This window comes from Chlorocebus sabaeus, chromosome 24, assembly GCF_047675955.1.
Source record: "Chlorocebus sabaeus isolate Y175 chromosome 24, mChlSab1.0.hap1, whole genome shotgun sequence".
Lineage (NCBI taxonomy): Eukaryota > Metazoa > Chordata > Mammalia > Primates > Cercopithecidae > Chlorocebus > Chlorocebus sabaeus.
In genome coordinates this window covers 74518947-74540072 of record NC_132927.1, presented here as the reverse complement: position 1 = coordinate 74540072, position 21126 = coordinate 74518947, and positions in this window count along the sequence as shown.

Below are 21126 nucleotides of genomic sequence, written 5' to 3'. Positions count from 1 at the left end.
GAATGATTTGAAAATGTAAGTGGCTCACGTGGGCCAAAAAAGCAGCTCATTCTGACATTCCTAATTTTACTGGTACCTCCTCCCGGCCAAGAAGAGAGGATAATATTAACATAAGGGGAATCAGAGAACAAGTAGAACATAGACATGCCAGTTTCTCCCCTTGAGTGTTGAGGAATCAGGACTCCTGTCTAACTAGACTGGAATTTTCAGCCTCGAGGACCACAGAGACTCCTCACCTTTCCTCTGTCCCAAAGTGTGAGCCTCATGACTGATTGCCTTATCTCCAGATTGGCTCTTTCTAACATCCCTCACACCATGGTTAGATTTATCTTCCTAAGATGTTTCTCTGAACATATTTCTCTGCCGAAAATACTCCAGGGCTTCCTGCTATCTACAGAAGAACTTCACATGTTTTGACTTGGCCTGCAAAGAATGCACAGGATACCTCCTCAGATAAACTAAACCATGTGATATAACTGCACAGGCCCCCATTTTCCCATACCACGTTCTGTTGCTACCACCATCTCTCCACCTTTGCCGTCTTTGCCTTGTGTTTTAAGCAAAAGTTTCTTCAGCTCAAAGATCACCTCCTCAAAGAAGGCTTGTCGATGGCCCACCACATGGAAGCAGACCTGTGTATTCTCAGCTCATGTTGCCTTTGCTTCTCTTCTGACAGGTTTCAAATGCCTCTGCAGTTCAATTATTCTTTCAGGTCCCCTTTGTTTAGTATGGCAAATGGGACCCCATTTTATCAATCAAATTATTACTATCTTATCACTTAATCTGTATAATTTTATACTGTTATTGTTGAATAAATGAAACCCAGTAGGTTGCAAATGTAAATCGAGATTAGCTTAGCTTCAGAACCAGTAGCTTACATATTCAATTCCCTACTTGCATAAGTTTTCAACCTGGGAGGTCCTCAGATAACAGCCCAAGTGTTAGGGTATTGCTTGTCAAATATGCTCCATGATAACAAAAGAAACTAACTTCAAAAGATTCCTTATACCCAACTATTTATCTACCCATTCTTATCTATATGAATAGGTGATATGTTACCCCCTTTAATTATTCTCTAAAAAACTCACAAAGATTATAAACTAAAGAGGAAACAAGTCATTTCTTTCTTTTAACTCTATACTACTTCAAATGTCACTGCTCCTCTCCGTTCAGCTTCTTAGAGCCATTACATGCAATATCAGGATCATTGGTGTTTCTGTAGACTTTGTTGGTCTTTCGTTGATACTTCAAGGCTTTGGAGAGGTATCAAGGATGCTTGCAAAGATGGCAACTGAAGGCCTGGGAAATCCTTCAATGAATGGATCCCTTGTTTTCTGCATTCACCCATGTTTGGCTTAGTCAGTTGTGGTATGTCTATAAGCAGATTTCTAAGCCTTTTTTGTTAAATTCTGAATTGCAGATAAAATATTTCCCAGTGATTTGATCTTAATGGTGTTTTGGGGAGTTGAGGGGTTGAACTCTTTATGGGAGAAGTGAAATTTCATGAAGAGATCAGCCTTTCTGTGATTCTGCAGATAAGCAAGAGACTGCAGTGCTGAATTGAATCTCAGAATGGGGCTCTTCCTTTTCTCTTGCCCAGTAAGTCTTCCAGCATTTATGCTAGCTTCACAGTCCTAAGGCAGCCATGCAAAAGGAAACCCTTCTAATAGTTCCCAATGCTTCTTATAAACATATCTTTCTTTATCAGGTTTCCAGACTCAGTCCTGGTCATCCCTGACCTCAAGGCTCTCCCAGTTTAGAAGAAAAGGTGAACATTGGCCCATTACACCTGACTTAAGCCCTCCCGCTTTCCCCAGCCCTTTGAGATGCTGGAGATGCCTTGCCTCCTGACCCAGCTCCCATGTCATCCTTGAGAGTGTGGGCAGCTCCAACATGACTTTCCTTCTGGAGTTTAGGCCACCAGGAGTGGGTGTACTTCTGCCTGTCACTAAGCAGACATGACATGAGTGGGTACAACTGACATGCTTTTCTTTTTCCTTTTGGATGTGTGGGTGCCTGCAAGATTTTCTTTTCTTCCTTCCTTTCAGAAGTGCAGTAGGGAGAATGCCAATCAGGAGTCGGTGGTTCCATCCACAGCCAATCAACCGGCCACTCTGACTGAGCTCCTCAAATCGTAGACATCTATGATGCTGTGGGATTGAGAAGATCTGGCAGTATGCAGCTTCCTCACTCTCCCATGTTGGAGGATCCTCGGAGTGCTGCCAGAACAGGATACAGAGATTGCACAGATCTTTCTACTAATAGAACACCAATGCTGTGGAAGGCTAATACTAGCACATACTATAATAAAAGTAGGGCTTTCTGTTCCTGTATACGAATGTTTTAGCTTACATTTCACTTCTTTCACTTTCTTCATGGAAAGCTCACAGCCTCATCTTTCCAATGTAGTGAATACTCTCTTTACACCTCCTGTGATGGCTCCCATCCCATTCCATGCTTTCCCTTCCACTGCATGCCTTATGCATGTGGCTCTATGTTCAATGTCTGCATTTGCCATTAGACTATGAGCTTCACTAGGAGGAAGAGTGAGTAACTGGGTCTTGTTCATCATTGTCGCCTCAGTGTCCGGTATGGCTACTGGCATAGAGTAGGTATTTAATAAATATATGTACAATTGAAATAGGATTCACTATTTAGTTTAATGACCCCAAAGACTTCTAAGTGATGCAAGAGGGATCTTATTATTTTAATTTAAAGATGAGGAAACAGGTTCAGGGCTGGTGACTTGGATTAAGCCAAAGCTCTAGAGCCTATTTTCCAACACATACTGGTATTTTTGGGGAAAAAAAAATATGCAATTTTGGTCAAGACCAGAGAAACGTTTGGTATTCACTGTCTGTAAAATGAACATAAAATGGTCTTTAACACTTATATCAGGCAACCAATTTAGGAAGCTATAAGTCATTGCTCATCTGTGTACTTTGGAAAGAGCCTTGTGTATATAGGCAGCCAACAAGAATGGGTGAATGTACCTCAGTTTCCTTTCTGTACAGTAGGGGCAAATATATTTGCTATATCTAGTTTATTGTGTTGGTCTAAGTAGCAAATACAATATTAAGGGTGCAAAATTTAGGGAGACTATCTCTGTCTTAGGTGATGGGCATTTACCAAAATGCCATCCCTGTTCCATTTTGAGAGCCTGTCTCTGCGTCACAGTATAGAGGTGTGCCCATCTATGACCCCTTCCCAGCCATTAAGTTCTCTAGTTTCCAGAATGCTGGGTCTCTAAGAATTTTATTTTGAAATCTTCATCTTGACCTGGTCCTAGACTCTATCCTTTTATGTTTATGAGCCAGGGTGTGGGGAAGATGCACTGAATTTGTCTTTGGGATTATCCTGTCAATCTGTTTGCCAAGAAATATAGTCCGTCAGAAAGGGGAGAAATTTAGACAATACATGTTTTCCTAGTGCCAGTGCTTCTTGGTATCAACTAGCTCTATGCACACATTGGTATGCTACCTTCAGATCCTAACATCTCTGAGGCGATGGATATAATTCTACAATCTTGGAAGTTTCCTTTTTAAAAAAAAATGTGGAGGTTTTTCAACAAAATCTAGTTCTGCCTATGTCTTTTAGCTTGCTTCACACGTTTAAAAATTTAGAAAAGTGTGTCCCACGCCCAGGAAAATTTTCCCCAAAGGTAATAGAGATGACCCTGTCTTAACGATTGATTGACGCTGGGGTGAAAGATCTACGCTGATCAATTGTAGAAGAAAGACTTAACCTCTAGAATGTTCAATATTCTCAATGGGAGTTTCAGTTCTAGAATTTTATTCCATATCACGTAATGCCAAGATTAATCATAAAAACAAATATTTATTTTCACGAACATCTCTTGAATATGTACAGTTGACTCTCCCATTTATGTAAAAATTGGAAGCTCAGCTGGGATTTCTGCTGGATCCAGGGGTCAGACTAAGATTAATACCACATTACTAATGACAACTGTCACTGCCATTTCTCTAAGTCCTGTTTTGTTTAGAATCTTGAATTACTAGAGTCACTGTAACTTCTCCCCAGCTCAACCTGTTATTCGCAGGAACTCTTTTGAGCAAGTTTTTACAGCTTCATCTCATCCACCCTTTGGCTATTGGAATTGGGTAGTTGCTTTCCGGCTTCTATTTGAGAAAAGAGATCTTCCTGTCTTTCGCACCTGGGAGTGTGTGACTTATTTAAGAGCAAATGATTTGATGAAGTGCACAGTTCACTAGACCTCCTAATACCCTAGAGAGATAATTCAAAAGCTGCATCCAGATGGGATGATGTGGACACCTCTTACATAAGACCATGGGAGATAAGAGCTTCTCTGTCAATGGGCTTTATCAAATTCATTGATCAAAAGTCTTCTGGCAAACTTCCCTATCACCCTGTAATGACATAGGGCCATCTCAGAGACTTCAGACAAGGCCTATCTGAGAATCTATGGTCGTATCAATGGCAGGTATCTGGAAACCAGGCAACATACGCCTTGTGCATCTGATTCTTTCTTCATACTTTGAATCACTTATGCACACCTCAAATAATTGAGCATCTACTATGCTCCAGGAGGCGTTGTTTAGGTACTGAAAATGCAGACATAAATAACATATTATTTCTGCTTCAAAATAACCTCAGTGGGCAGTCAAACATGGGTATAATTAACCAGAATGAGACACATTGATTTATTTTCTTATCAATTTTCTCTTCATTTCATGCATGTTTTAGACTCAAATTCTTCCTATTCCTCACTGATACTGATGGCCATTTTGGCAGAAAAAATGAGAGCAAGAGCAGTAAGTAAGAGGAGCACCAAACAAGAAAGTATCAGGAGGCAGGAGTGTCTGTCCTACCTCTGTCCTGACAGGACATGAGTGTGGCCGTAAGCCAGTCAAGTAACGGCTGTAAGTTTCATTTCCTTACCTGTAAGATGGGCTACTGGTAACTGCTCCTGTCACTGATTCGAAGGGGATATTTGTATGTGAGAAAGCTTTGAAAAGTCTCCAATATAATGCAAATATGGGCAATTATATTAAACAACTTCATATAGTCACATGCAACTAACTTTACAGAAGCAAACTGAGAAGGCATGGAGACAAGAAGTCAATGGCTATTGAATCTTCTGCTAATCTTGTGAAACACACAAAAAAACTCCTCTAAGAAAATGCACAAACCTACAACATTTTGCAGAAAAAAAAAAGTAAGGGGGTTCACAGACTTCCTGGTAGCCCATTTATGGAACACTAGAGAGCTCGTGGTCCCCAGTTGGAAGCTGTCAGGTCGAAGGCAGTATCTTCGGATCTCAGTAGGCAGGACCAACCTAACCTAAAGAAGAAAACCTCCCACCCACCTAGAAATTATCGAGCACCTAGAGTCGTGCCCCTTCTCCATCCTCACTGCTGAGTATATCGTGTGTATTTACACCTTACCGTTTCTTCTAGTGAAACAAAAGAACACCATCTGCCCAACCACATTCCGCTTCCAGGAAACTGAAATGAGAGCGGATGTTGTCTTTCACTGCTTGTTTTCATTTTTTCTTTATCCTTTCATGTGTGCCTCTATTTTTGTTATCGCACTCTTAAAAGAAAAGATATACTTGGAGCAATTTTACCTCACATTTCTCCCTGAATTTTCCTAAGTGTGGGCATCCTTAGGTACCAGACGCCTGCCACACAGGAGAAGTGGTGAATACTCCTGTGGCCATTTACCAAAATAAGTTTTGAACCACCCATTAAACACTCCCTCACACCCCTTCACAGCAAGGGCCTTATTCCCCTTCTGCTCCCATTCCATCAGTTCTTAGCAAGTAGGGGTTGAGAATTTGAGACCAGGAAACACTGTGGGTGAGAGGCCACAGGAGACAGTTCAACAGAACAAGGGTGCCAGGGTGTGGCCTTCAGGAGGGCCTTCCTGTGAAAAGCTTATTGACAGAGATTCTTACGACAGAGTCCCTGAGAAGAAAGGTCCATAATAGGGCAAATAATTCCCCCAAGGCCAGAGGACTTAGGATTCTGCCCAGATCGAAAGCTCAGTCCTACTCAGAAGAACAAGAACAAGAGATTAATTTGTGAGCAGCAGGTTCAGGAATCAAAGTAGACAGGCAGTATTACCAGAGTGCATCAGAGAATTGTCTATGAAAGACAGAAGCCATAGAACATGGATAGAACTTTGTCATTGTCCTCCGTTTGTCTACGCAATGCTTTAGTCAATGAACTCCTTGGTGGATAACCACTTAAATGAGAGTCCACTGACTTCTTTTAGAGGGACAACGAGCAGGAAAAAGCTGGCAGTCAAAGAGAAAAATGTTCTCTTTTCATTAAGACCCAAGATTGAAAATTAAATTAAACGGCAGCAGAAGAAGAAAAGCCCAGTTCTATAATGGTGAAAGAGCAAGGCATGTGAACCCACTAATATTAGGTCCCAAAGAGATAATATCAAAAAGAAGGCCAAGGATTGCAAATAACAAATTTAGTCTTCTGAAAAGTCCACAGCAATGTATCCTTTTTCCCTCCAAGATGAGCAAGAATTTAATCATTCAACAGTGGCCTGGTTCTCAGGAAACACTGCCAAAAATTAAAAATTAAATGGATCTGGGGACTGGGTCTTGCTCTTTAAATTAACTTACCTTTTAAATGACCATTTATACTTCACGGCATATGAGCCTATTTTTATCAGCCGTGGAAACTTCCTACTGTTAGGTGTTGGGGTTACATTGATGAAGAAGACAAAGTTCCTGATTTTAGGATGCTCAGAGTCTCTGACAAGCTTCCAGGCTAGTGTGCTGGACTTCCCAACCAACATCACAGCAGATAAAGGTTGACTTTTTGTGTGCATGAGACTGTTTTTGTCCCAAGAAAACCCCTTAAAATATTCAATACGTTCTTTTCTTTATTGTTGGGGAAACCAAAGCAAAAGTCTGATCACTCAAGAATAGAAAAGTTCAGCTTTGATAGACTCTTACTTTCTCCCTTGTTCACTGCACATATCTAGGTGAAACAAACAAACAAATCAATCAGGGGCTAGATTGTATTAGCCAATGTCTTTCTGGGAGAAAAAGAGGGTGCTGACCTATTTTCTAGTGTTTATGTAGCTATTAATAACAACTGCTTGGTTTTGCTAGGATTTGACTTCAAGGCAAATTAGAAAAGAAGGCATTTTTGTAGGAAGAGAACACTTTTTGTAGTAAGAGAGGTGATAAAATAAAGATTCATCTAATGTGGGATAGCAAATAATTGACCTCCAATTCCTTTCAAATAATAATGATAGTAACATGTTTTCTCTATGTTCAGAACTGTCCCTTCTGAGCACTTCCCAGACATTAACTCATTTAATCCATACAGCACATCTGGGCTCCAGCTGTGTCTCCACCACAGTGGACTCCTGGGTTGACATGTCCACCAAGAAATCTGGGATCCTCAGCTGTCCAGGGATGCTGGACTTCCCAAGAGGATCTACCTACAGAGATCTTTATGTCCTCCTAGTTATTTTCATCAAAGTTGTATGAAAATCCATCCAAGGTGGAGGAGGGGAAGAACGAAGGCAGGAAACAGGTCTGGTTTTGTGACTACATGTGGTCTTAGCCCTAGTTTGCCTTCTTATGAGACAGGTGGGGAAAGTCACAGAATTGCAGAGCATGCTCATGGGTGTTGCAGGTTTGCAGGAAAGGATCCCAAAAGAAATTCCCCAGGAGCCATGTAGCATCATTTCCTGGGGGCAGGTGGGTGTGCCATTTGCCACAGCCTACAGTGTTTTGATTGTAAGGAAAGAACCTTTGAAAATATTTTGAATGAACTTTTTCTGGGTAACTGTGCTTCCCCAGCCCAAGTGGAGAGGTGAAAAAAGGCAGAGGTCCTAGTTCCATAGCCTCACTCATCACGTCATTCAATATCTGTCTGTTCTCAAGGAGAGATTATTGGAAATTCTTTCATAGCTCATGCTCCACTCTTTTACATTCATATCACACAAAACAGAACTTTTCAAAGAGCTCATCTCTAGGTCAATTGTTTACTCCTCCCTTTAAACACCACGATATACAAGAAAGCCGATGCTGTTTGAGAAATTAACACCTAGTGCAAGAAATGCACCCTTGATAACAAAGTTTTCTTTTATCAGACTATAATTAATGAAACTTCTTGCCGTCTTATAGAGTTACCTTGTTAACTCTACCTTGTCTTACAGAGTTACCATAAAACTCCATTAAGTAAAGACATATTTTTTTAGCACCAAGAGAGGATTTCACCAATTGGAGGCTGGTTCTTCATTTTATGACTTGATTTCTTTGGTAGCACTGTATGTATCCTCTCATGGGGTCTAAGCATTGTTTTTTTTTTTTTTTTTTTTTTTTTTTTTTTTTTTTTTTTCCTGGAATACTAAAGTATATTTAAATATAAGAGAACAAGTCTCTGAACAAGAGGCTTTTTAATAGTTCAAGGTTTTTTATATGAAATTGTCCCAACTTTAATCCATCATTTTTATTCTAAGGAAGTGTGCCTGGCAAGGACACTAGCCTTTCTGGACCTAGCTAGAGGGAAGAGATACTCTAAAACACTCTAGAACTATCTTTCTTCTCCTTTCTAGAGAGCCTTGGTAAATAGTTTGTATAAAATATTTTTATATTCATTGAAATAGCAAACACCCTGTGTGACCACATTAGATAAAAATGCAGAAATGCCCAGGAGAAAACCTCCAAGCATGTGATAATATGACAAATGCCAAGGACAAGTCAGGACACATTTCAAAACCTGCTCAATCCTTCTAAAGTCCATCTGAAACTTCAGTTTGGTTTTCACTCTCATACATATGTATATATACATACACGCGCACGCACACGCACACGCACACACACGCACACACACGCATGCACATGCACACGCACACGCGCATGCACACACACGCACACACACGCACGCACACGCACATGCGCACGCACACACACACACGCACACACACGCACGCACACACATGCACACACGCACACGCACACACACACACACACACACGCACACGCACACACACACACACACACGGTCGCTCATGCCCACTCCTTTTCCAGTAGCACAAGGGTTCGTGAACATCAATAATTAAAGTCAAAGTAAGATTTCACTCATCAGAAGGGAAGTCCACTAGCTTATGTAATAAAGAGGGGAAAAGGTCCTTAAATTGCACTAATATACTGATTTTGCTAACCTGATTTGAATTAAAGCAAATAATCAAAACTGTGTTCCGCTCCTTCTATCAGAGGCAAACCAAAATTGACCTTAAACTGTTTTAAATGATGCACTTCAACCCTCGGCAGAGGGTGTCTTACGATGCAATCAATCAGCCTCGTTAAATGGGGCTCTGAGCTGTGTTTCTCCCTCCACTACCTATCCTATCTGTGAGGCAGGAATAGTCCCTATAATCCAGTATGCCAGGGTCCCTTTGGGAACAAAACTACCAGGATTCAAATTCCAACTCTGCCACCCTCTCGCTGTGAACCCTCGGGTATGTTTCAGAGCCCCCTAGCATCTCAGTGTCCTCATGAGATATGTAGGACATGATGTGAAATGCTTGCTGTATAGGTGGCCTTCCATAAATGTGAGCTATTACCATCTTCTAGTTTTTATTTTCCTGGGGGGATCATAATATCAAAATATAAGTTACCGGATTCAGGAATATGTGATTTGATTAAAATATATGCTACTTCATCAAAACGAGCTCAAAGGCCACCTCCTCCAGTAAGGTGTCCCAGATGCGCAGTGAGGGGGAATCTACGCTACCCACTTCGATAACAGTGATACCATTTGCACCTCTGTTGTAGCTCTAATCCTACCTGCCTTCTTGAGCCCCGGGAGTGTTGCCAGTTTCTCAGGGTATTCCTGACAGCATGGGCGGCACCTGCTCACCTGTGCATCCCCCCAGAATCCCAGCACAGTGCTGGGCACAGAGGCTCCATTCATGTGCATGTGTCACCTCGACAGCCAAGCAATGCCAGCCCTGTGTGCGAGGAATGGTCGGCTACTATCCTGTGCTGCAGGCAGACCGGCATGTTTCTTCAGCCCGTTGAAACGTGTGCTTGTTTACGTAACTGATTTCCTGCTGGGGGTAAACTTCTTGTAGGCAGAGTCCGTAGTGGAAGCCGGGAAGGGCATTCATCTTCTGGACCCAGGACCTTCTGTGGCTTTTTCTAATGAATGGTCACTTAATCTGCCATAGGTATCAACATTACAAACAACCACCACAGACCTCGTGTTTTCTTTCAGTTAGAGTTATAAAGAAAAAAAAAAAAGAAAACAGAAAATAAGTTGTCACCTGCCACGAATATCATACAAAAAAAAATTGGTGGAGGCTGGCGGGAGAATCCTCAAATAACAACCCTGAAAAGAAATTTCAGCTTCTAGTATGAACATGATTTAAATTTTCATGAACAAATCATCTGGTTCTCACAAAGACAGCAGCAATGAAAAACAAGTAATAAACCAGGGGGGTTGGTGGGGAATCTGTGACCCAACAGGGTCCCCCAAAGGGCCCTTCTGACCAGACTTTGGTGCACACTCCTTGTCTCAGAGAGCACCTCCTGCACTGGGCTAATTATCTTTTAAAATTCATATCTGGAGCCACGGGCTGGCTCGTGGGATTAAGCACAGTATGCTTTGCAAATTGAAAATAAGATAGCTGTTAGGAATATACACTTGCCTCTATGATTACCGCGGCAAACAAAGGCAAAACATTAATTTACATCTATTATAATACAGAAACAAAGCCGGAGATATTCCTCGTATCGCAGGCAAGAGATGAATTTGCAAAGGTGATGTTCCCCGAAGACGAGGCGGGCGATGGGCTACAGAGGTGAGGGGCTTTAGGGACAGCATTGAGAGACCACTGAGTCCTTTGGAGGTCATTATGTCCCCTGCACTCACCTTTTAGACAAGGAAACGGGTTCAGACAGAGAAAAGACAGGGTCATTTCTACTCAGCCTGCTAGGGTCAGAAAGAACTTGATCTCTCTGAAATCCACACTTGATTTTCTAACGAGAGGGTAGCCATTGGATTGTGGTCTTTAATCAGAAGGCTGTTAGGGTCACATTGAAACTCCTAAGATAATGTGTTTTACCCTACGGAGGCTTTCTTCCATGCTTAGCATGTTGGAGCCACTGTATCGGCTGTGGTGGCTATTATTACAATTTTTCTTTTTCACAGATAAGGCACTTCCCCACATCCAGTCAGTCGGAGACAACAGTGCCTAGACTGTCCCTCAGATACCGGATCCCAAAGCAGCTGGTGCCACGGTCCATGGAAGGCCATTCCCAGCTTCTCATTCTAGATGCTCCTTGACAGGTCAAATCACCTGACAAGAAGCATTTACCCATCCAACAGGAAGAATTTACCTACCCCTCCTCTGGGTCTACCATCTCCCTCTTCACAAATGCCCCATGTGGCATGAGGCATTACTGCTGTGTGTCAAAGAGTCCTAGGCACCACTGAACTGTGAGCCCCTGAGGGCAAAGACCGGCTCTCTTTACCACAGCCGCCATGTCTGCCCTCTGTTAGGACTTAGGGCGTGGCTCCGGAAGTGAGACTGCCCGCTTCACGGAGACTTCATCCTGCTGCATCTTGGCAGTTCTCCTGTTGCTTATCATCCAGGCCTTGCATCCTCTCATCAGTATACATACATGGTGCCACGTCCTAACCATGTCGAATGCCGGCTCCTCAAACACAACCTGTCCACAAGACCACACCAAGTGACTCTCACAGAAAGCACGATCTTAACAGTCTTACTGGATGTTGGTGAGATTCTAGTGACTGGTCTGAGGTGGGCCTTACAGTATGGTTCTCCGATCAGGAATAAAAGTGGGTCCAGAGATAATCGTCTAAGATTGGTGGTGGGTGTAGCAAGTTGAAGATTTTGCCAACCTTCGGGTGGCAAAACTCCAAGTTTTGGAGTGGGGGGTAAACTCCAAGTTTACTGCTATTTATTGAAGAGTGAGAGTAACTTGTTGTTCTTTTACATGGGTTTTCTTGGAAGTTCCTAGAATAAATAATAAAGGTGTTTATAACTTTTTTTTCTTCCCGGGCAAGGATTTCCTGGAATCGTGAAATCACGTTGATGTAGCCAGGAAACTGGGGCAAATGGGTCTGGTTCTCTAACATGTAATTTATGTCACCTCATATTGAACGTCACGGTGGGCAATTCCTATAGGGATTTCTATGCCACCCAAAGGACTTTGAACTTAGGAGGGACAAAGCCTGAATTCTGGTCCCAACAATGTTACTCTCTCATTGCAAGACCTCAGTGAGTCACTGGCCCTCTCTGACCCTCAGTTTTCTCCTCTGTCCAATGAGTCTTACAGACAAGACTACACTTCATTCCACCACTTGATGACTAAGTTTATTTGCCTAAGGGGGAGGCTTGAGTAGTGACCTGACTTCCCAGCAGAGACAGGAAAGGGGAGGAGTGGGGGTAGGGGGTGGGGGGGCATCAGAACAGGAGGAGGTAGAGAGGCAGAAAGGGGCAGGTGTGGAAGGCTCTAGAACAGCAAGGTCACTTTACTCAGGTCTGGGATTTTTAAATGTTTTATCTGGTAGAAATGCATACAGCATTTACAAATTGGAAATAACTCTGTAAGCTCAGATAAGATTGTCTCAGTAATATTGTAGCCAGAAACGGCTCACCACGGCTTCCTTTCAATTAACCATTTAAATCACAGCCCATACAAATCCCAACCCCCGCTGCTTTATAATAAAAAAAAGGAAAGTTAAACTAGAGCTGAAGAGTTTTGATTCGTGCTGCTGAATATGGAAGATCTGCAATCTTTCTCATGGAGCCTAGAGTCTAATGTGACTCTTTGAAAGAACATTCCTTCGGCTGCTGGCAAAGATATCTTTCCCCCTACCCTTTTCTCCTGAGCTGCGTGGTGATTCATTATAGATAACCCCTCCTGATTAATTTTGTTTTGACTTTAACTTTGACATTAAAAAAAGTAAGAAAAAAACATAAGAGGTAAAATTCTCCCCTCTAGCATTCACTGTGCGACTATTTTTAGCCAGCTTTGGTGTTTGATGCAGAAAAGGGAAAAATCTAAATTTAGAAAGAAATTAAATTGTTGATTGTCATCAAAAGTCCCGGCTGTCAGATTAGAAAGTCATTGTGTTAGACCATTTGTGATAAATAATAAATCAGCGATTTCCTTGAATCCCTTATTTGAGTTCTTTTTCTCTGTCAACTGATGCGTCAGAAGATGCCTAGGCTGGTGAGGCACAGGCCGGCTGATCTTCACCAAAGTCCTTTCAAAGGTGCACGTTTGCAGAGGAGTCAGTGTGCCCTGGCCTCCAGGAAAGGGAATGGCCAATTATCTGTGTACCTGGATTGACAGAGGGGGCCTGGCCCAGCTGCACAATAAGGGGTACACAAGGCTGAGCTTGGATTCTGGTTCCAACCAGTGTGGGAACCCAGTGATGTTGTTTATTTCCAGGAGGCTCAGTTTCCAAGTTTATAAAATGGTTTGAACAATGCACATTACGCAGTGATGTTGTGTGGAAATTGTGAGCACAGTATGCAACATATGTAGGTGTCAGAATTTGGAAACAGTTATCACAATTATAATAATTATTAGTAGTAGTGTAGACAGCTACGGTAACTCCATAGTGCAGACACCACAGGGAATCCGCAGGGAAGTCTGAAAGTGACTTTCAAGTATGTTCTGTCCATTTTGGCTCAAAGCAAATGACTAAACGGTCTCCCTTACATACACTAAGCTGTGCAAATGCGTGCGAGATTAAGATTCCACTCCCTTTCGTGATACAAGGCACAGCTGTGTTCTAAATGACTCTCAAACGTCATGCTCCTGGCTAAAACTCGCAGTGGAGGACTGAAATCAAACCCTTTGAGGAAAAATTAAATGATAGAAACTAAACTGAATGTGAACCTTGGCCACTTAAAATTAGACAGAAATGTTGGTGAGTGTCTTCCTCAATCACTTTTCCAGGCCCCTGTGTCCTCACCCTCACAGACATGCATGCCCTGTGTTAATTTCTCTCTTTTTTGAAGCCCTGTGGAGAGTAAGGTGCCTGGACAAACATTCAGGGAATAGCATTTAGGGCACCGCATTGTTGGAAGAAATAAATGAAGGAAGAAGGAAAGAAAGAAGGCCGGGCACGGTGGCTCATGCCTGTAATCCCAGCACTTTGGGAGGCCGAGACGGGCGGATCACGAGGTCAGGAGATCAAGACCATCCTGGCTAACACGGTGAAACCCCGTCTCTACTAAAAATACAAAAAAATTAGCCGGGCATTGTGGAGGGCACCTGTAGTCCCAGCTACTCTACTTGGGAGGCTGAGGCAGGAGAATGGTGTGAACCCGGGAGGCGGAGCTTGCGTGAACCGAGATCGCGCCACTGCACTCCAGCCTGGGTGACAGAGCAAGACTCCATCTCAAAAAAAAAAAAAAAAAAAAAAAAAAAAAAAAAAAAAAAGGAAAAGAGCGAAGGAGGGAGGAAGGAAAGAGGAAAGGGAGGGAGGGAGTAAGGAAAGGAAGGACAGCAGAAGGAAAGGAGGGGAGAGAGAGGAAAGAAGGAAGAAGGGAGAGGAAAGAAGGAAGAAGGGAAATGTAATAAGTCTCAGTGGTATTATGAGTGATTTTACAGTATAGAGCATTATTTTGCAGTTTCTAAGTTATGAAGACCTGAGTGTAAACTACTCTGTACATAATATTATGCATGCAGAAGGCAGCTAATAAATATCATTGATTAATTTGGAGGAAATTTTACATTTAAGTTGGTACAATAATAGCAATTGTTACCATTACAAGCAAACTATTTTGTGTATACGTGTATACTACGGTATTTAATTGTTTTCCTCAGGCGATTCCAAAGGTTCATTTAATTTAATAAAATTTTAATTTTATTAAATTAAAATTTAATAAATAGGCCAGGTGCGATGGCTCACACCTGTAATCCCAGCACTTTGGGAGGCGGAGGCAGGCAGATTACTTGAGGTCAGGAGTTTGAGACCAGCCTAGCCAACATGGCGAAACCACATCTCTACTAAAAGCACAAAAATTTGCCGGGAGTGGTGGTGGGTGCCTGTAATGCCAGCTACTCTGGAGGCTGAGGCAGGAGAATCGGTTGAACCCTGGAGGCAGAGGTTGCAGTGAGCCGAGATTGCACCACTGCTTTCCAGCCTGGGCGACAGAGCGAGACTCTGTCTTAACAAAACAAAACAAAACAAAACAAACACACTAAATTAATAAGAAATAAAATTAAGAGACACTGGGCTCTTTTTAAAAATTGTATTGTATACATGGAAAGGGTATGACTTGATGATTCAGTATATGTATGCCTGTGAAATAACCACCACAATCAAGCTAATTAACACATCTATCACTTCCCATAGTTAGGATTCGTGTGTGCATGTGTGTGTGGTCAAAGTGGAGGGGCCTGGAACGTGGAAGACATTATACTAAGCGAAATAAGCTGGACCCAGAAAGACAAATACTGCAAGACCTCATTTAAACATGGAATGTAAAATAAAGGTGTCGGTCTCTATCTGTGCTCTGCTCTGTCATCAAGTCATGTGCCTCCTTCAGCATTATTGGTTCTGAGTTTCACAGAAGTCCATAAACATCCTGAGCTAGTGAAGAATGGGCCCTGGAGCTCACTGAGAACAGTGGCTTTGGCTGAAGCCAGTGGGGACCCTTCCATCAGATGCGCCCACCTTAGAAACCTGGTATATGGCTCAGCTCAGCAACCTCAGGTCTCTGGTTCAGGGAGGATCTCTGAGCCTTCCTTCTCTAGGCTGGGGTCGGTGGAGTGAGTTCCTCACGGACAAGTACTTTCCCTTGTGGGTGACCTTCTTGTCTAGGGTCACTAGGCACATTAGGGTCAAGACTTGGTTTAGAAAAAAATTGTTCAGAATCTGTGTTGGTAAGGGGGTGGACTCTTGATCGGGTTGCTTCCTTTTGATTATAAAATAAGAACTTTGGGCTAGATCTCTTTGGAATGTGATCACTCGGTCATGGTGTCTGGATATGAGTGTTTATTTCTAGGGGACCTCATAGTATATGGAATTGGGCTAAAAAGAAGTTTAGATTTGGGGGAAAGCTTGTAACAACCCCCGGATTCATTTCATTTTCTCAAGTGGGGCAGGTTGTGCAAATCAAGCTCCTCCAGGGTTGGCCCAGAGGCTATGTCTACAAGGATAGGGGCTAGCAACAGTCCATACAGTGCCCCTGCTTGACTGGAGCTGACGCTCATGTCAGTCTGCAATGTCGGCACCTGCTCTGTCCAGGACCCATGGACATAGGGGGTTTCTATCCATGTCTGACAAGTGGAGAAAATGAACCTTTGCGCTTGGAGATAGCATCAAGTCCATGCTTTGCTTCTTGGTGTTATGGCCCACTGTGGGTATCACTTGCTTGGAACAAAAAGTTTTTCTGCTTTTGATCATAGAATGAGATGTTTTGCTATAGATATGGGATGAGCCCCGAATAGTCACGCCTATTCTCGGCTTACTGAAGTCCTTTCAATTAGCTATCCTCTCTTTACCTGACTAATGTCCAGAACCGCAGTCCCCTATATATATTTAGACAGATTTGTATCAACATTGCATTGTTACACTTCACTTCCTCCTTTTTTTTAATTATGTAAAAAAACTCACATTAAGCCGAATCTAATTACTGCAATGTATATTAGAAGCAGGGCACCATCAAAATTTTATTTAAATTAATCAGGTTTTGATTTAAGATATTAAATTCAAATTAATCATGTAAAAATGGAAATGATCCTTGACGTGCTTCCAGCTGTGACTTCAGTCTGTTTTCTCGTGAGTCACTTTCGGGATGTCTTGGGGGGAACATTACAAAAATTCACGCCGGTGCTATTTCAATTAGAGTTATTTAGCAGGACAGATGTAAAGAATACGGTATAATTAAGAAGGAGTTGACGACGTGGCTACAGATTTTCAGGATTAAAAGACAAAAAAAAAATACATGAACTAGAGTGAAAATTGACTACTGGCCATGATGCCCAAGTTGAAGTGCAGGGAGGTTAAGCGTTCATTAAAGACAGAAAGAAGATTTGCAGAACCACAGGACTTTTTCTCTGGAGCAATCTGCAGATTCCACTTTGGTTTCAACTTTGAAGTTTCATTAACAAGCCGGTACTAACTGATATTGCAATTCTTATCACTCTTAAAATTATCTTTCCCCGTGGCAATCATAGCCTTTGACTAATTTGATTCCAGGGCCATCAGAAAGCTACGAGAGTGAAAATAGTACTTCAAGACCCATTTTAAATCCAATTGCATATACCGGCATATATAGTACTGCATATAGATAACCAAATATTATTTATGCTCATGAACATATATATTAGGTGTGACTAGGTCAATACATTCTTAAAATGATGCTACTTTTTCATATTTATCATATATATGACAGATTACTAAGTGTTTGAACATACCCCGACTCATTTTTAATAGCACTTAGGTGGAGTGAGTAATGGTCCTCTATTCAGGGAGAACTAAGATTGGACTTAGAATGGTTATACGATTTGCCCAAAGCCTCATATCTAACTGGACACTAGAGACCAGAACCTGACCATTCTTCTGATCTTCGCACAGCAGTGTGTTACTGTGATCCGTGTACTCCATAGCAGTCTCACCTGCAGGTAAATCTGGTTTTCAAGTCTTTAGAAAGCCCCAGGAGTCAGAATACAACTTCAGTGGCCTGTATGGGGCACACCTGGTCAGAACAAAAATCCTGGCAGTGTGATTACTGTGCTGGGGCCCCTCGCCTGTTTCCAGTGTTTTGGCTGAACCCCAGAGAGGGACTGGGGCAGGGGCTTTCCTACCAGAGGATGTGACTCAGTCTGGGTTTCAGAGTCTCAAATAATCAATATTTCCATGCAAAGAGCAATGCATATGTCCTTTCTTGCATCCCCTCTGACAAACACTATGCTCTGTCATCTGGTCCCTCTGTCCTGCTCCGACCCACCTGAGTCCCACAGACCAAGGCTATACCCCTCCACCCCAAGGCAGCCCACTGGGGCTTGGAGACAAGTAGAACCTTTTCCCCCTTATGTCTTCAGGTCCCTGGTACAGAGCCTCTACTCCTCCCATCCTACCTTTGACTTGACCCTTACCTCAGGCTGGATTCTGGTGTCTTCAGTTGTCCAGCTGCCACTAGAATGTGAGTTCCCCCAAGGAAAGGAGCCCAGGCTTGTCTCTCATAAATAGACCCAATTCAAGAAAATGCAGAGACTGTATTTTATTGGTCTTTGGATGCTCCATAGGTAGCAAGGGACTCAATACCCAGTAGGTACACAGTAAATTGTTTAATGAGCAAAAGTGGAAGGAAGAGAAAGAATAAAACAATAAATTAGTGAATGAACGTTTCTATGGCTGAGTTTATCGTGGATACTCATTGTGATTGAAGATGAAGGTGCCAGAAACTCTCCTCTCTCCCTTATCCCAACACACCTTAAGTGAGGATCCAATCAGGGAAATGGTCCCACACCATGGACATCAACCTGACATGTGTCTGGATTGATTTGAGAGTTGTAGAAAGGAGATGATTCATTGACGGCTTCTGCTTCCCACTCATGCGATATCGATGTATGTAATTCTCTTTCAAAATCACGTTTCACTCTTTTTAGAAAATGAATTGGGTGGGAGGTTAAAATACCTTTTTTTTTTTTTCTTGGTGGAAAATAGTTTTTGTCAATGAAATGCTATTGCTGATCATTCACAAATCCATTCAACCCAAATTAAAGGCTTGTTTAAAATACTAGGAGAAAAATGATATTTTTCTCTGGCATCCTTTTGCTTGAATCTTTCAATCTCATTTTACACTTGTACACTAGGACCATGTAACACGGTGAGGGGAAAGGATTTGAATTTGGATCTCACCACTCACAGGCTGTGGGCCTTGGATGAGTTGCTTGATGTGTCTGAGCCTTAATTTCCTTAGTTGTGAGTGATCAATTGTTTTGGGACTCAGATTTCAACCTATCCTCATGCTGTTTTTTGCCTCCTCCTAGAAGCCCAAGTTTTCAGGATTGTCACTTGTGGTAACTGTTCCTGACTTTGGAAGCTGGGACAGTTGCTCTGTCCCTATGCCACTCCGTTTAAATAAGATCCTAATAGCTGGCTGGTGCTTACAGCTTCATTCTAAGTCCCCCAGCTCCAGGAAAGCCTTGTGGAAGGCAGTTTGTTCTTTGTACGTTTTCGTTAGAATCTCAGCTTAGTAACTAACTTGAAATTTCTGTGATTTGCAGTCAACAATTTCTATTTTCTGTTCCACATTTGGCTAATGACCTCTCTTCAGAAGAAAGATTGCAAAGATCAGATGGGAAAATATTAAGCTTCTCTGACCCTTTATTCTATCATCTTGTGTACTCTTGGATAATCTTTAAATACACCCAGCATGTTTCTGCCACAGGGTCTTTGCACTTTCTCTTTTCCTTGGTCTGGGAAGCTCTTCCCCGGTTAACAACGCACCTTCTTTGTCACTTCGCTCAGGACACCTCAGAGCTCCCTTGTCAGTGATCATTCTCCCTTGCCCCTAGCGTTTTCTACCCCATCATCTGCCTTTATTTTTCTTCAGAGCACTTATCACCTTCTGAAATGCCGGGTCTCATTTATGTCTCTACATAATGCCTTTCCCCAGCCCACCATTAGAGCGAAGACTTCCTCTCTTGTTCACTATTGCATCCACAGTGCCTGGCAGGTGGTAGGTGCACCATAAATATCTATTGAATAAGTATTTCTGTTTGAAATATAATAGAACAGTCACCCAGAAAATGCCAGCTATCCTGTGCTGTATGAATCACCTTCTCTTTGGACAGAACCATGGGCTCAGTGGAAGAGTAGGGACCATTAGCCGCCACGTGACTTAAGCTTTTATGCTCTGAGGGTAGAATGCCCTGGAGAAAGCGTGTGAGAAGAGACAGCCAAAGAGACAGGGAGAAAGGCCTAGAGAGTGGCCGGCGGGGACCAAACCACAAGGTTGTAGACAGAGACATGTGGAAGGAGGCAGGTTAGAGAGAAGCCCAATGCAGGAGACAAACAGAGAGATCAAAGACGAAACCAAGAGAGAGAAAAAAACAGAGGGGAGAAAGACTAGCCATCAGAGTGGAAACAGCGAGGCTGAGCATGCGGGCGCCAGGCCCAGTCCTTCCAGCCATTGTCCGCGCTTCGTCCTTCCAGATTCTGCCTCTCACCTGTGCACAGGGAGATCCTTCTTGCATCAGCACCTGGCCCTTTGGAAGCCAAGCTTCATCCTATTTACTCAGCTCTCATGGTCAGAGCTGAGCTCCTTTGTGAGTGGCAACATCCCTGAGGGCTCTCCAGAGGCCTGGAAATCCTCTGTAGCACCAGGGCAGAGACAGCTAATTAATGCTGAGAAGGTCTTGTCTCCTGCTAATTGCCCTGACCTAGGCAGGTCTTCATGGGCTGTTACCTCCTCCCTAGTCCCAAGCTCCCAGGGGCCATGTCCTACTCCAAGCACAGGACAGTAAACTTGAAAGAGGTGAAAATTTTACAACATCTTTGTGCTTGACTCTGAAAATCATTACAAAGAACATCTGAAAATATGGACAACCTTAGAGTGTCCCAGTGGCCAATACATGAATAATCCTTACGCACATAATCTCACAGCAACCTTGCAAGGAAGATGCTGCTGTTTTCCTTTTTGTAACTGGGCAATCTGAGGCTCTAATGGGTTCCAATGTGGCTGAGGATGCCACAGACTTTAGTTTCACCAATGAGAATTAGGGCTGAGGTTGATAGATCTCTCTGACCCCTATAATTGTGATTACCCAAGGGTGTCTACAGGATACACCTTCAAAGTGGGACTACAGGTTTGGTTTGCAGGTCCACAATCCATTTTCAGAAACCTTTGAAACCACATGTATTTTAGAAATCAGAATTTGGTACATTTAAAATAATTAATGTGTCTCATAATTACATATTTATACAGCATCACGCAGAGGAGTCTAGGACAGCACCTAGGGATAGAACACAATATTTTTGCAGTGAAATAAATGACTGTTCACATTACATGGGAAAAATAAAGACTATAAATAGGCTTATATTAGTTCTATCAGTTCAGGTCAGGTTTTATCACCAGATAATTGATAAAAACTACTTTTGGTTT